The sequence below is a fragment of the Heterodontus francisci genome, chromosome 19 (assembly GCF_036365525.1).
Source record: "Heterodontus francisci isolate sHetFra1 chromosome 19, sHetFra1.hap1, whole genome shotgun sequence".
Classification (NCBI taxonomy): Eukaryota; Metazoa; Chordata; class Chondrichthyes; order Heterodontiformes; family Heterodontidae; genus Heterodontus; species Heterodontus francisci.
In genome coordinates, this window is record NC_090389.1 from 3,887,252 (window position 1) to 3,901,473 (window position 14,222).

Sequence of the window (14,222 nt, forward strand, 5' to 3'; positions counted from 1 at the left end):
TGACAACACACTGAACTGGTGAACAGAGACACTGACCGACAACACACTGAACTGGTGAATAGAGACACAGACTGACAACGCACTGAACTGGAGAACAGAGACATAGACTGACAACACACTGAACTGGTGAACAGAGACACAGACCGACAACGCACTGAAGTGGAGAACAGAGACACAGACTGACAACGCACAAAACTGGTGAACAGAGACACAGACTGACAACACACTGAACTAGTGAACAGAGATACTAACCGACAACGCACTGAACTGGTGAACAGAGACACAGACTGACAACACACTGAACTAGTGAACAGAGACAGTGACCAAGAATGCACTGAACTGGAGAACAGAGACACAGATTGACAACACACTGAACTGGTGAACAGAGACACAGACTGACAACACACTGAACTGGTGAAAAGAGACACAGACTGACAACACACTGAACTAGTGAACAGAGACACTGACCGACAATGCAGTGAACTGGAGAACAGAGACACAGACTGACAACACACTGAACTGGTGAACAGAGACACAGACAGAGAACACACTGAACTGGTGAACAGAGACACAGACTGACAACGCAGTGAACTGGAGAACAGAGACACAGAATGACAACGCACTGAACTGGTGAATAGAGACACAGACCGACAACGCACTGAACTGGTTAACAGAGACAAAGACCGACAACACACAGAACTGGTGAACAGAGACACAGACTGACAACACACTGAACTGGTGAACAGAGACACTGACCAACAACGCAGTGAACTGGAGAACAGAGAAACAGACTGACAACACACTGAACTGGTGAACAGAGACACAGACTGAGAATGCAGTGAACTGGAGAACAGAGACACAGAATGACAACGCACTGAACTGGTGAATAGAGACACAGACCGACAACGCACTTAACTGGTTAACAGAGACACAGACCGACAACACACAGAACTGGTGAACAGAGACACAGACTGACAACACACTGAACTGGTGAACAGAGACACTCACCGACAACACACTGAACTGGTGAACAGAGACACAGACTGATAACGCACTGAACTGGAGAACAGAGACACAGACTGACAACACACTGAACTGGTTAACAGAGACACAGACCGACAACGCACTGATGTGGAGAACAGAGTCACAGACTGACAACACACTAAACTGGTGAACAGAGACACAGACTGACAACACACAGAACTGGTGAACAGAGACACAGACTGACAACACACTGAACTATTGAACAGAGACACTGACCAACAACGCACTGAACTGGTGAACAGAGACACAGACTGACAACACACTCAACTAGTGAACAGAGACACTGACCGACAACGCAGTGAACTGAAGAACAGAGACACAGACTGACAACACACAGAACTGGTGAACAGAGACACAGACTGACAACACACTGAACTGGTGAACAGAGACACTCACCGACAACACACTGAACTGGTGAACAGAGAGACAGACTGATAACGCACTGAACTGGAGAACAGAGACACAGACTGACAACACACTGAACTGGTTAACAGAGACACAGACCGACAACGCACTGATGTGGAGAACAGAGTCACAGACTGACAACACACTAAACTGGTGAACAGAGACACAGACTGACAACACACTGAACTGGTGAACAGAGACACGGACCGACAGTGCACTGAACTAGTGAACAGAGACACTGACCAACAACGCACTGAACTGGTGAACAGAGACACAGACTGACAACACACTGAACTGGTGAACAGAGACACTCACCGACAACACACTGAACTGGTGAACAGAGAGACAGACTGATAACGCACTGAACTGGAGAACAGAGACACAGACTGTCAACACACTGAACTGGTTAACAGAGACACAGACCGACAACGCACTGATGTGGAGAACAGAGTCACAGACTGACAACACACTAAACTGGTGAACAGAGACACAGACTGACAACACACTGAACTGGTGAACAGAGACACTCACCGACAACACACTGACCTGGTGAACAGAGACACAGACTGACAACACACTAAACTGGTGAACAGAGACACAGACTGACAACACACTGAACTGGTGAACAGAGACACTAACCGACAACACACTGACCTGGTCAAGAGAGACACAGACTGACAACACACTGAACTGGTGAACAGAGACACGGACCGACAATGCACTGAACTGGTGAACAGAGACACTGACTGACAACGCACTGAACTGGTGAACAGAGACACAGACTGACAACACACTGAACTGGTGAACAGAGACACGGACCGACAATGCACTGAACTAGTGAACAGAGACACTGACCAACAACGCACTGAACAGGTGAACAGAGACACAGACTGACAACACACTCAACTCGTGAACAGAGACACTGACCAACAACGCACTGAACTGGAGAACAGAGACACAGATTGACAACACACTGAATTGGTGAACAGAGACACAGACTGACAACACACTGAACTGGTGAATAGAGACACAGACCGACAACGCACTGAACTGGTGAACAGAGACACAGACTGACAACACACTGAACTGGTGAACAGAGACACTGACCGACAACACACTGACCTAGTCAAGAGAGACACAGACTGACAACACACTGAACTGGTGAACAGAGACACGGACCGACAATGCACTGAACTGGTGAACAGAGACACTAACTGACAACACACTGAACTGGTGAACAGAGACACAGACTGACAACGCACTGAACTGGAGAACAGAGACAGTGATCGACAACACACTGAACTGGTGAACAGAGACACGGACCGACAATGCACTGAACTAGTGAACAGAGACACAGACTGACAACACACTGAACTGGTGAACAGAGACACTGACCGACAACACACTGACCTGGTTAAGAGAGACACAGACCGACAATGCACTGAACTAGTGAACAGAGACACAGACCAACAACGCATTGAACTGGAGAACAGAGACACAGATTGACAACACACTGAACTGGTGAACAGAGACACAGACTGACAACACACTGAACTAGTGAACAGAGACACTGACCGACAACGCAGTGAACTGGTGAACAGAGACACAGACAGAGAACACACTGAACTGTTGAACAGAGAAAGCGACTGACAACACACTGATCTGGTGAACAGAGACACAGACTGAGACCACACTGAACTGGTGAAGAGAAACTGAACGACAACGCACTGAACTGGTGAACAGTGACACAGACTGACAACGCACTGAACTGGTGAACAGATACACTGACCGACAACACAATGAACTGGTGAACAGAGACAGCGACTGACAACACACCGAAATGGTGAACAGAGACACAGACTGACAACACACTGAACTGGTGAACAGAGACACTGACCGACAACACACTGAACTGGTGAACAGAGACACAGACTGACAACGCACTGAACTGGAGAACAGAGACACAGACTGACAACACACTGAACTGGTGAACAGAGACACAGACCGACAACGCACTGAAGTGGAGAACAGAGACACAGACTGACAACGCACAAAACTGGTGAACAGAGACACAGACAGACAACACACTGAACTAGTGAACAGAGATACTAACCGACAATGCACTGAACTAGTGAACAGAGACACTGACCAACAACGCACTGAACTGGTGAACAGAGACACTGACCGACAACACACTGAACTGGTGAACAGAGACACAGACTGACAATGCAGTGAACTGGAGAACAGAGACACAGAATGACAACGCACTGAACTGGTGAATAGAGACACAGACCGACAACGCACTTAACTGGTTAACAGAGACACAGACCGACAACACACAGAACTGGTGAACAGAGACACAGACTGACAACACACTGAACTGGTGAACAGAGACACTCACCGACAACACACTGAACTGGTGAACAGAGACACAGACTGATAACGCACTGAACTGGAGAACAGAGACACAGACTGACAACACACTGAACTGGTTAACAGAGATACAGACCGACAACGCACTGATGTGGAGAACAGAGTCACAGACTGACAAGACACTAAACTGGTGAACAGAGACACAGACTGACAACACACAGAACTGGTGAACAGAGACACAGACTGACAACACACTGAACTATTGAACAGAGACACTGACCAACAACGCACTGAACTGGTGAACAGAGACACAGACTGACAACACACTCAACTAGTGAACAGAGACACTGACCGACAACGCAGTGAACTGAAGAACAGAGACACAGACTGACAACACACAGAACTGGTGAACAGAGACACAGACTGACAACACACTGAACTGGTGAACAGAGACACTCACCGACAACACACTGAACTGGTGAACAGAGAGACAGACTGATAACGCACTGAACTGGAGAACAGAGACACAGACTGACAACACACTGAACTGGTTAACAGAGACACAGACCGACAACGCACTGATGTGGAGAACAGAGTCACAGACTGACAACACACTAAACTGGTGAACAGAGACACAGACTGACAGCACACTGAACTGGTGAACAGAGACACGGACCGACAGTGCACTGAACTAGTGAACAGAGACACTGACCAACAATGCACTGAACTGGTGAACAGAGACACAGACTGACAACACACTGAACTGGTGAACAGAGACACTCACCGACAACACACTGAACTGGTGAACAGAGAGACAGACTGATAACGCACTGAACTGGAGAACAGAGACACAGACTGTCAACACACTGAACTGGTTAACAGAGACACTGTCCGACAACGCACTGATGTGGAGAACAGAGTCACAGACTGACAACACACTGAACTGGTGAACAGAGACACAGACTGACAACACACTGAACTGGTGAACAGAGACACTCACCGACAACACACTGACCTGGTGAACAGAGACACAGACTGACAACACACTGAACTGGTGAACAGAGACACGGACCGACAATGCACTGAACTAGTGAACAGAGACACTGACCAACAACGCACTGAACTGGTGAACAGAGACAGCGACTGACAACACACTCAACTCGTGAACAGAGACACTGACCAACAACGCACTGAATTGGAGAACAGAGACACAGATTGACAACACACGGAACTGGTGAACAGAGACACAGACTGACAACACACTGAACTGGTGAATAGAGACACAGACCGACAACGCACTGAACTGGTGAACAGAGACACAGACTGACAACACACTGAACTGGTGAACAGAGACACTGACCGACAACACACTGACCCGGTCAAGAGAGACACAGACTGACAACACACTGAACTGGTGAACAGAGACACGGACCGACAATGCACTGAACTGGTGAACAGAGACACTGACCAACAACGCACTGAACTGGTGAACAGAGACACAGACCGACAACGCACTGATGTGGAGAACAGAGTCACAGACTGACAACACACTAAACTGGTGAACAGAGACACAGACTGACAACACACTGAACTGGTGAACAGAGACACTCACCGACAACACACTGAACTGGTGAACAGAGACACAGACTGACAACACACTGAACTGGTGAACAGAGACACGGACCGACAATGCACTGAACTAGTGAACAGAGACACTGACCAACAACGCACTGAACAGGTGAACAGAGACACAGACTGACAACACACTCAACTCGTGAACAGAGACACAGACCGACAACACACAGAACTGGTGAACAGAGACACAGACTGACAACACACTGAACTATTGAACAGAGACACTGACCAACAACGCACTGAACTGGAGAACAGAGACACAGACTGACAACACACTCAACTAGTGAACAGAGACACTGACCAACAACGCACTGAACTGGAGAACAGAGACACAGACTGACAACGCACTGAACTGGTGAACAGAGACACAGACTGACAACACACTGAACTATTGAACAGAGACACTGACCAACAACGCACTGAACTGGTGAACAGAGACACAGACTGACAACACACTCAACTAGTGAACAGAGACAATGACTGACAACGCAGTGAACTGAAGAACAGAGACACAGACTGACAACACACTGAACTGGTGAACAGAGACACAGACAGAGAACACACTGAACTGTTGAACAGAGACAGCGACTGACCACACACTGATCTGGTGAACAGAGACACAGGCTGAGAACACACTGAACTGGTGAAGAGAAAGTGAACGACAACGCATTGAACTGGTGAACAGAGACACAGACTGACAACACACTGAACTGTTGAACAGAGAAACTGACCGACAACACAATGAACTGGTGAACAGAGACAGCGACTGACAACACACTGAACTGTTGAACAGAGAAACTGACCGACAACACAATGAACTGGTGAACAGAGACAGCAACTGACAACACACTGAACTGGTGAACAGAGTCATTGATCGACAACACACTGAACTGGTGAACAGAGACACAGACTGACAACACACTGAACTAGTGAACAGAGATACTAACCGACAATGCACTGAACTGGTGAAAAGAGACACAGACTGAAAACACACTGAACTAGTGAACAGAGACACTGACCAACAACGCAGTGAACTGGAGAACAGAGTCACAGACCGACAACACACTGAACTGGTGAACAGAAGCATAGACAGAGAACACACTAAACTGGTGAACTGAGACACAGACTGACAACGCAGTGAACTGGAGAACAGAGACACAGAATGACAACGCACTGAACTGGTGAATAGAGACACAGACCGACAACGCACTGAACTGGTGAACAGAGACATAGACCGACAACACACTGAGCTGATGAACAGAGTCACAGACTGACAACGCACTGAACTGGAGAACAGAGTCACAGACTGACAACACACCTAACTGGTGAACAGAGACACAGACCGACAACACACAGAACTGGTGAACAGAGACACAGACTGACAACACACTGAACTGGTGAACAGAGACGCGGACCGACAATGCACTGAACTAGTGAACAGAGACACTGACCAACAACGCACTGAAATGGTGAACAGAGACACAGACTGACAACACACTCAACGAGTGAACAGAGACACTGACCAACAACGCACTGAACTGGAGAACAGAGACACAGATTGACAACACACTCAACCAGTGAACAGACACACAGACTGACAACACACTGAACTGGTGAACAGAGACACAGACTGACAACACAATGAACTAGTGAACAGAGACACTGACCGACAACACACTGAACTGGAGAACAGAGACACAGAATGACAACACACTGAACTGGAGAACAGAGACACAGAATGACAACGCACTGAACTGGAGAACAGAGACACAGACCAACAACGCACTGAACTGGTGAATAGAGACACAGTCCGACAACGCACTGAACTGGTGAACTGAGACACAGACTGACAACACACTGAACTGGTGAAGTGACACTGACCGATAACACACTGAACTGGTGAACAGGCACACATACTGACAACGCACTGAACTGGAGAACAGAGACACAGACTGACAACACACTGAACTGGTGAACAGAGACACAGACCAACAATGCATTGAAGTGGAGAACAGAGATACAGACCGACAACACACAGAAATGGTGAACAGAGACACAGACTGACAACACACTGAACTGGTGAACAGAGACACAGACTGACAACGCACTGAACTGGTTAACAGAGACACAGACCGACAACGCACTGAACTGGTTAACAGAGACACAGACCGACAACACACAGAACTGGTGAACAGAGACACAGACTGACAACACACTGAACTGGTGAACAGAGAGACGGACCGACAATGCACTGAACTAGTGAACAGAGACACTGACCAACAACGCACTGAACTGGTGAACAGAGACACAGACTGACAACACACTCAACTCGTGAACAGAGACACTGACCAACAACGCACTGAACTGGAGAACAGAGACACAGACTGACAACACACAGAACTGGTGAACAGAGACACAGACTGACAACACACTGAACTGGTGAACAGAGACACTGACCGACAACACACTGAACTGGTGAATAGAGACACAGACTGACAACGCACTGAACTGGAGAACAGAGACATAGACTGACAACACACTGAACTGGTGAACAGAGACACAGACCGACAACGCACTGAAGTGGAGAACAGAGACACAGACTGACAACGCACAAAACTGGTGAACAGAGACACAGACTGACAACACACTGAACTAGTGAACAGAGATACTAACCGACAACGCACTGAACTGGTGAACAGAGACACAGACTGACAACGCACTGAACTAGTGAACAGAGACAGTGACCAAGAATGCACTGAACTGGAGAACAGAGACACAGATTGACAACACACTGAACTGGTGAACAGAGACACAGACTGACAACACACTGAACTGGTGAACAGAGACACAGACTGACAACACACTGAACTAGTGAACAGAGACACAGACTGACAACACACTGAACTGGTGAACAGAGACACTAACCAACAATGCAGTGAATTGGAGAACAGAGACACAGACCGACAACACACTGAACTAGTGAACAGAGACAGTGACCAAGAATGCACTGAACTGGAGAACAGAGACACAGATTGACAACACACTGAACTGGTGAACAGAGACACAGACTGACAACACACTGAACTGGTGAACAGAGACACAGACTGACAACGCAGTGAACTGGAGAACAGAGACACAGAATGACAACGCACTGAACTGGTGAATAGAGACACAGACCGACAACGCACTGAACTGGTTAACAGAGACAAAGACCGACAACACACAGAACTGGTGAACAGAGACACAGACTGACAACACACTGAACTGGTGAACAGAGACACTGACCAACAACGCAGTGAACTGGAGAACAGAGACACAGACTGACAACACACTGAACTGGTGAACAGAGACACAGACTGAGAATGCAGTGAACTGGAGAACAGAGACACAGAATGACAACGCACTGAACTGGTGAATAGAGACACAGACCGACAACGCACTTAACTGGTTAACAGAGACACAGACCGACAACACACAGAACTGGTGAACAGAGACACAGACTGACAACACACTGAACTGGTGAACAGAGACACTCACCGACAACACACTGAACTGGTGAACAGAGACACAGACTGATAACGCACTGAACTGGAGAACAGAGACACAGACTGACAACACACTGAACTGGTTAACAGAGACACAGACCGACAACGCACTGATGTGGAGAACAGAGTCACAGACTGACAACACACTAAACTGGTGAACAGAGACACAGACTGACAACACACAGAACTGGTGAACAGAGACACAGACTGACAACACACTGAACTATTGAACAGAGACACTGACCAACAACGCACTGAACTGGTGAACAGAGACACAGACTGACAACACACTCAACTAGTGAACAGAGACACTGACCGACAACGCAGTGAACTGAAGAACAGAGACACAGACTGACAACACACAGAACTGGTGAACAGAGACACAGACTGACAACACACTGAACTGGTGAACAGAGACACTCACCGACAACACACTGAACTGGTGAACAGAGAGACAGACTGATAACGCACTGAACTGGAGAACAGAGACACAGACTGACAACACACTGAACTGGTTAACAGAGACACAGACCGACAACGCACTGATGTGGAGAACAGAGTCACAGACTGACAACACACTAAACTGGTGAACAGAGACACAGACTGACAACACACTGAACTGGTGAACAGAGACACGGACCGACAGTGCACTGAACTAGTGAACAGAGACACTGACCAACAACGCACTGAACTGGTGAACAGAGACACAGACTGACAACACACTGAACTGGTGAACAGAGACACTCACCGACAACACACTGAACTGGTGAACAGAGAGACAGACTGATAACGCACTGAACTGGAGAACAGAGACACAGAATGTCAACACACTGAACTGGTGAACAGAGACACAGACCGACAACGCACTGATGTGGAGAACAGAGTCACAGACTGACAACACACTAAACTGGTGAACAGAGACACAGACTGACAACACACTGAACTGGTGAACAGAGACACTCACCGACAACACACTGACCTGGTGAACAGAGACACAGACTGACAACACACTAAACTGGTGAACAGAGACACAGACTGACAACACACTGAACTGGTGAACAGAGACACTGACCGACAACACACTGACCTGGTCAAGAGAGACACAGACTGACAACACACTGAACTGGTGAACAGAGACACGGACCGACAATGCACTGAACTGGTGAACAGAGACACTGACCAACAACGCACTGAACTGGTGAACAGAGACACAGACTGACAACGCACTGATGTGGAGAACAGAGTCACAGACTGACAACACACTAAACTGATGAACAGAGACACAGACTGACAACACACTGAACTGGTGAACAGAGACGCTCACCGACAACACACTGACCTGGTGAACAGAGACACAGACTGACAACACACTGAACTGGTGAACAGAGACACGGACCGACAATGCACTGAACTAGTGAACAGAGACACTGACCAACAACGCACTGAACAGGTGAACAGAGACACAGACTGACAACACACTCAACTCGTGAACAGAGACACTGACCAACAACGCACTGAACTGGAGAACAGAGACACAGATTGACAACACACTGAATTGGTGAACAGAGACACAGACTGACAACACACTGAACTGGTGAATAGAGACACAGACCGACAACGCACTGAACTGGTGAACAGAGACACAGACTGACAACACACTGAACTGGTGAACAGAGACACTGACCGACAACACACTGACCTAGTCAAGAGAGACACAGACTGACAACACACTGAACTGGTGAACAGAGACACGGACCGACAATGCACTGAACTGGTGAACAGAGACACTGACTGACAACACACTGAACTGGTGAACAGAGACACAGACTGACAACGCACTGAACTGGAGAACAGAGACAGTGATCGACAACACACTGAACTGGTGAACAGAGACACGGACCGACAATGCACTGAACTAGTGAACAGAGACACAGACTGACAACACACTGAACTGGTGAACAGAGACACTGACCGACAACACACTGACCTGGTTAAGAGAGACACAGACCGACAATGCACTGAACTAGTGAACAGAGACACAGACCAACAACGCATTGAACTGGAGAACAGAGACACAGATTGACAACACACTGAACTGGTGAACAGAGACACAGACTGACAACACACTGAACTAGTGAACAGAGACACTGACCGACAACGCAGTGAACTGGTGAACAGAGACACAGACAGAGAACACACTGAACTGTTGAACAGAGAAAGCGACTGACAACACACTGATCTGGTGAACAGAGACACAGACTGAGACCACACTGAACTGGTGAAGAGAAACTGAACGACAACGCACTGAACTGGTGAACAGTGACACAGACTGACAACACACTGAACTGTTGAACAGAGAAACTGACCGACAACGCACTGAACTGGTGAACAGATACACTGACCGACAACACAATGAACTGGTGAACAGAGACAGCGACTGACAACACACTGAGCTGGTGAACAGGGACACATACAGAGAACACACTGAACTAGTGAACAGAGACACTGACCAACAACGCACTGAACTGGAGAACAGAGACACAGACTGACAACACACCAAAATGGTGAACAGAGACACAGACTGACAACACACTGAACTGGTGAACAGAGACACTGACCGACAACACACTGAACTGGTGAACAGAGACACAGACTGACAACGCACTGAACTGGAGAACAGAGACACAGACTGACAACACACTGAACTGGTGAACAGAGACACAGACCGACAACGCACTGAAGTTGAGAACAGAGACACAGACTGACAACGCACAAAACTGGTGAACAGAGACACAGACAGACAACACACTGAACTAGTGAACAGAGATACTAACCGACAATGCACTGAACTAGTGAACAGAGACACTGACCAACAACGCACTGAACTGGTGAACAGAGACACTGACCGACAACACACTGAACTGGTGAACAGAGACACAGACTGACAATGCAGTGAACTGGAGAACAGAGACACAGAATGACAACGCACTGAACTGGTGAATAGAGACACAGACCGACAACGCACTTAACTGGTTAACAGAGACACAGACCGACAACACACAGAACTGGTGAACAGAGACACAGACTGACAACACACTGAAATGGTGAACAGAGACACTCACCGACAACACACTGAACTGGTGAACAGAGACACAGACTGATAACGCACTGAACTGGAGAACAGAGACACAGACTGACAACACACTGAACTGGTTAACAGAGATACAGACCGACAACGCACTGATGTGGAGAACAGAGTCACAGACTGACAAGACACTAAACTGGTGAACAGAGACACAGACTGACAACACACAGAACTGGTGTACAGAGACACAGACTGACAACACACTGAACTATTGAACAGAGACACTGACCAACAACGCACTGAACTGGTGAACAGAGACACAGACTGACAACGAACTCAACTAGTGAACAGAGACACTGACCGACAACGCAGTGAACTGAAGAACAGAGACACAGACTGACAACACACAGAACTGGTGAACAGAGACACAGACTGACAACACACTGAACTGGTGAACAGAGACACTCACCGACAACACACTGAACTGGTGAACAGAGAGACAGACTGATAACGCACTGAACTGGAGAACAGAGACACAGACTGACAACACACTGAACTGGTTAACAGAGACACAGACCGACAACGCACTGATGTGGAGAACAGAGTCACAGACTGACAACACACTAAACTGGTGAACAGAGACACAGACTGACAGCACACTGAACTGGTGAACAGAGACACGGACCGACAGTGCACTGAACTAGTGAACAGAGACACTGACCAACAATGCACTGAACTGGTGAACAGAGACACAGACTGACAACACACTGAACTGGTGAACAGAGACACTCACCGACAACACACTGAACTGGTGAACAGAGAGACAGACTGATAACGCACTGAACTGGAGAACAGAGACACAGACTGTCAACACACTGAACTGGTTAACAGAGACACAGACCGACAACGCACTGATGTGGAGAACAGAGTCACAGACTGACAACACACTAAACTGGTGAACAGAGACACAGACTGACAACACACTGAACTGGTGAACAGAGACACTCACCGACAACACACTGACCTGGTGAACAGAGACACAGACTGACAACACACTGAACTGGTGAACAGAGACACGGACCGACAATGCACTGAACTAGTGAACAGAGACACTGACCAACAACGCACTGAACTGGTGAACAGAGACAGCGACTGACAACACATTCAACTCGTGAACAGAGACACTGACCAACAACGCACTGAATTGGAGAACAGAGACACAGATTGACAACACACTGAACTGGTGAACAGAGACACAGACTGACAACACACTGAACTGGTGAATAGAGACACAGACCGACAACGCACTGAACTGGTGAACAGAGACACAGACTGACAACACACTGAACTGGTGAACAGAGACACTGACCGACAACACACTGACCCGGTCAAGAGAGACACAGACTGACAACACACTGAACTGGTGAACAGAGACACGGACCGACAATGCACTGAACTGGTGAACAGAGACACTGACCAACAACGCACTGAACTGGTGAACAGAGACACAGACCGACAACGCACTGATGTGGAGAACAGAGTCACAGACTGACAACACACTAAACTGGTGAACAGAGACACAGACTGACAACACACTGAACTGGTGAACAGAGACACTCACCGACAACACACTGAACTGGTGAACAGAGACACGGACCGACAATGCACTGAACTAGTGAACAGAGACACTGACCAACAACGCACTGAACAGGTGAACAGAGACACAGACTGACAACACACTCAACTCGTGAACAGAGACACTGACCAACAACGCACTGAACTGGAGAACAGAGTCACAGATTGACAACACACTGAATTGGTGAACAGAGACACAGACTGACAACACACTGAACTGGTGAATAGAGACACAGACCGACAACGCACTGAACTGGTGAACAGAGACACAGACTGACAACACACTGAACTGGTGAACAGAGACACTGACCGACAACACACTGACCTGGTCAAGAGAGACACAGACTGACAACACACTGAACTGGTGAACAGAGACACGGACCGACAATGCACTGAACTGGTGAACAGAGACACTGACCAACAACACACTGAACTGGTGAACAGAGACACAGACTGACAACGCACTGAACTGGAGAACAGAGACAGTGATCGACAACACA

The 14,222-nt window shown here is 47.8% G+C and overlaps 1 protein-coding gene across 1 annotated transcript in view; it reads right to left on the reverse strand.

Moving 5' to 3' along the window:
* Positions 1 to 14,222, reverse strand: part of LOC137380448 (cyclin-dependent kinase 16-like) — a 1,435,048-nt gene that overhangs the window by 340,083 nt on the left and 1,080,743 nt on the right. The gene's annotated exons all lie outside the window — the stretch shown is intronic.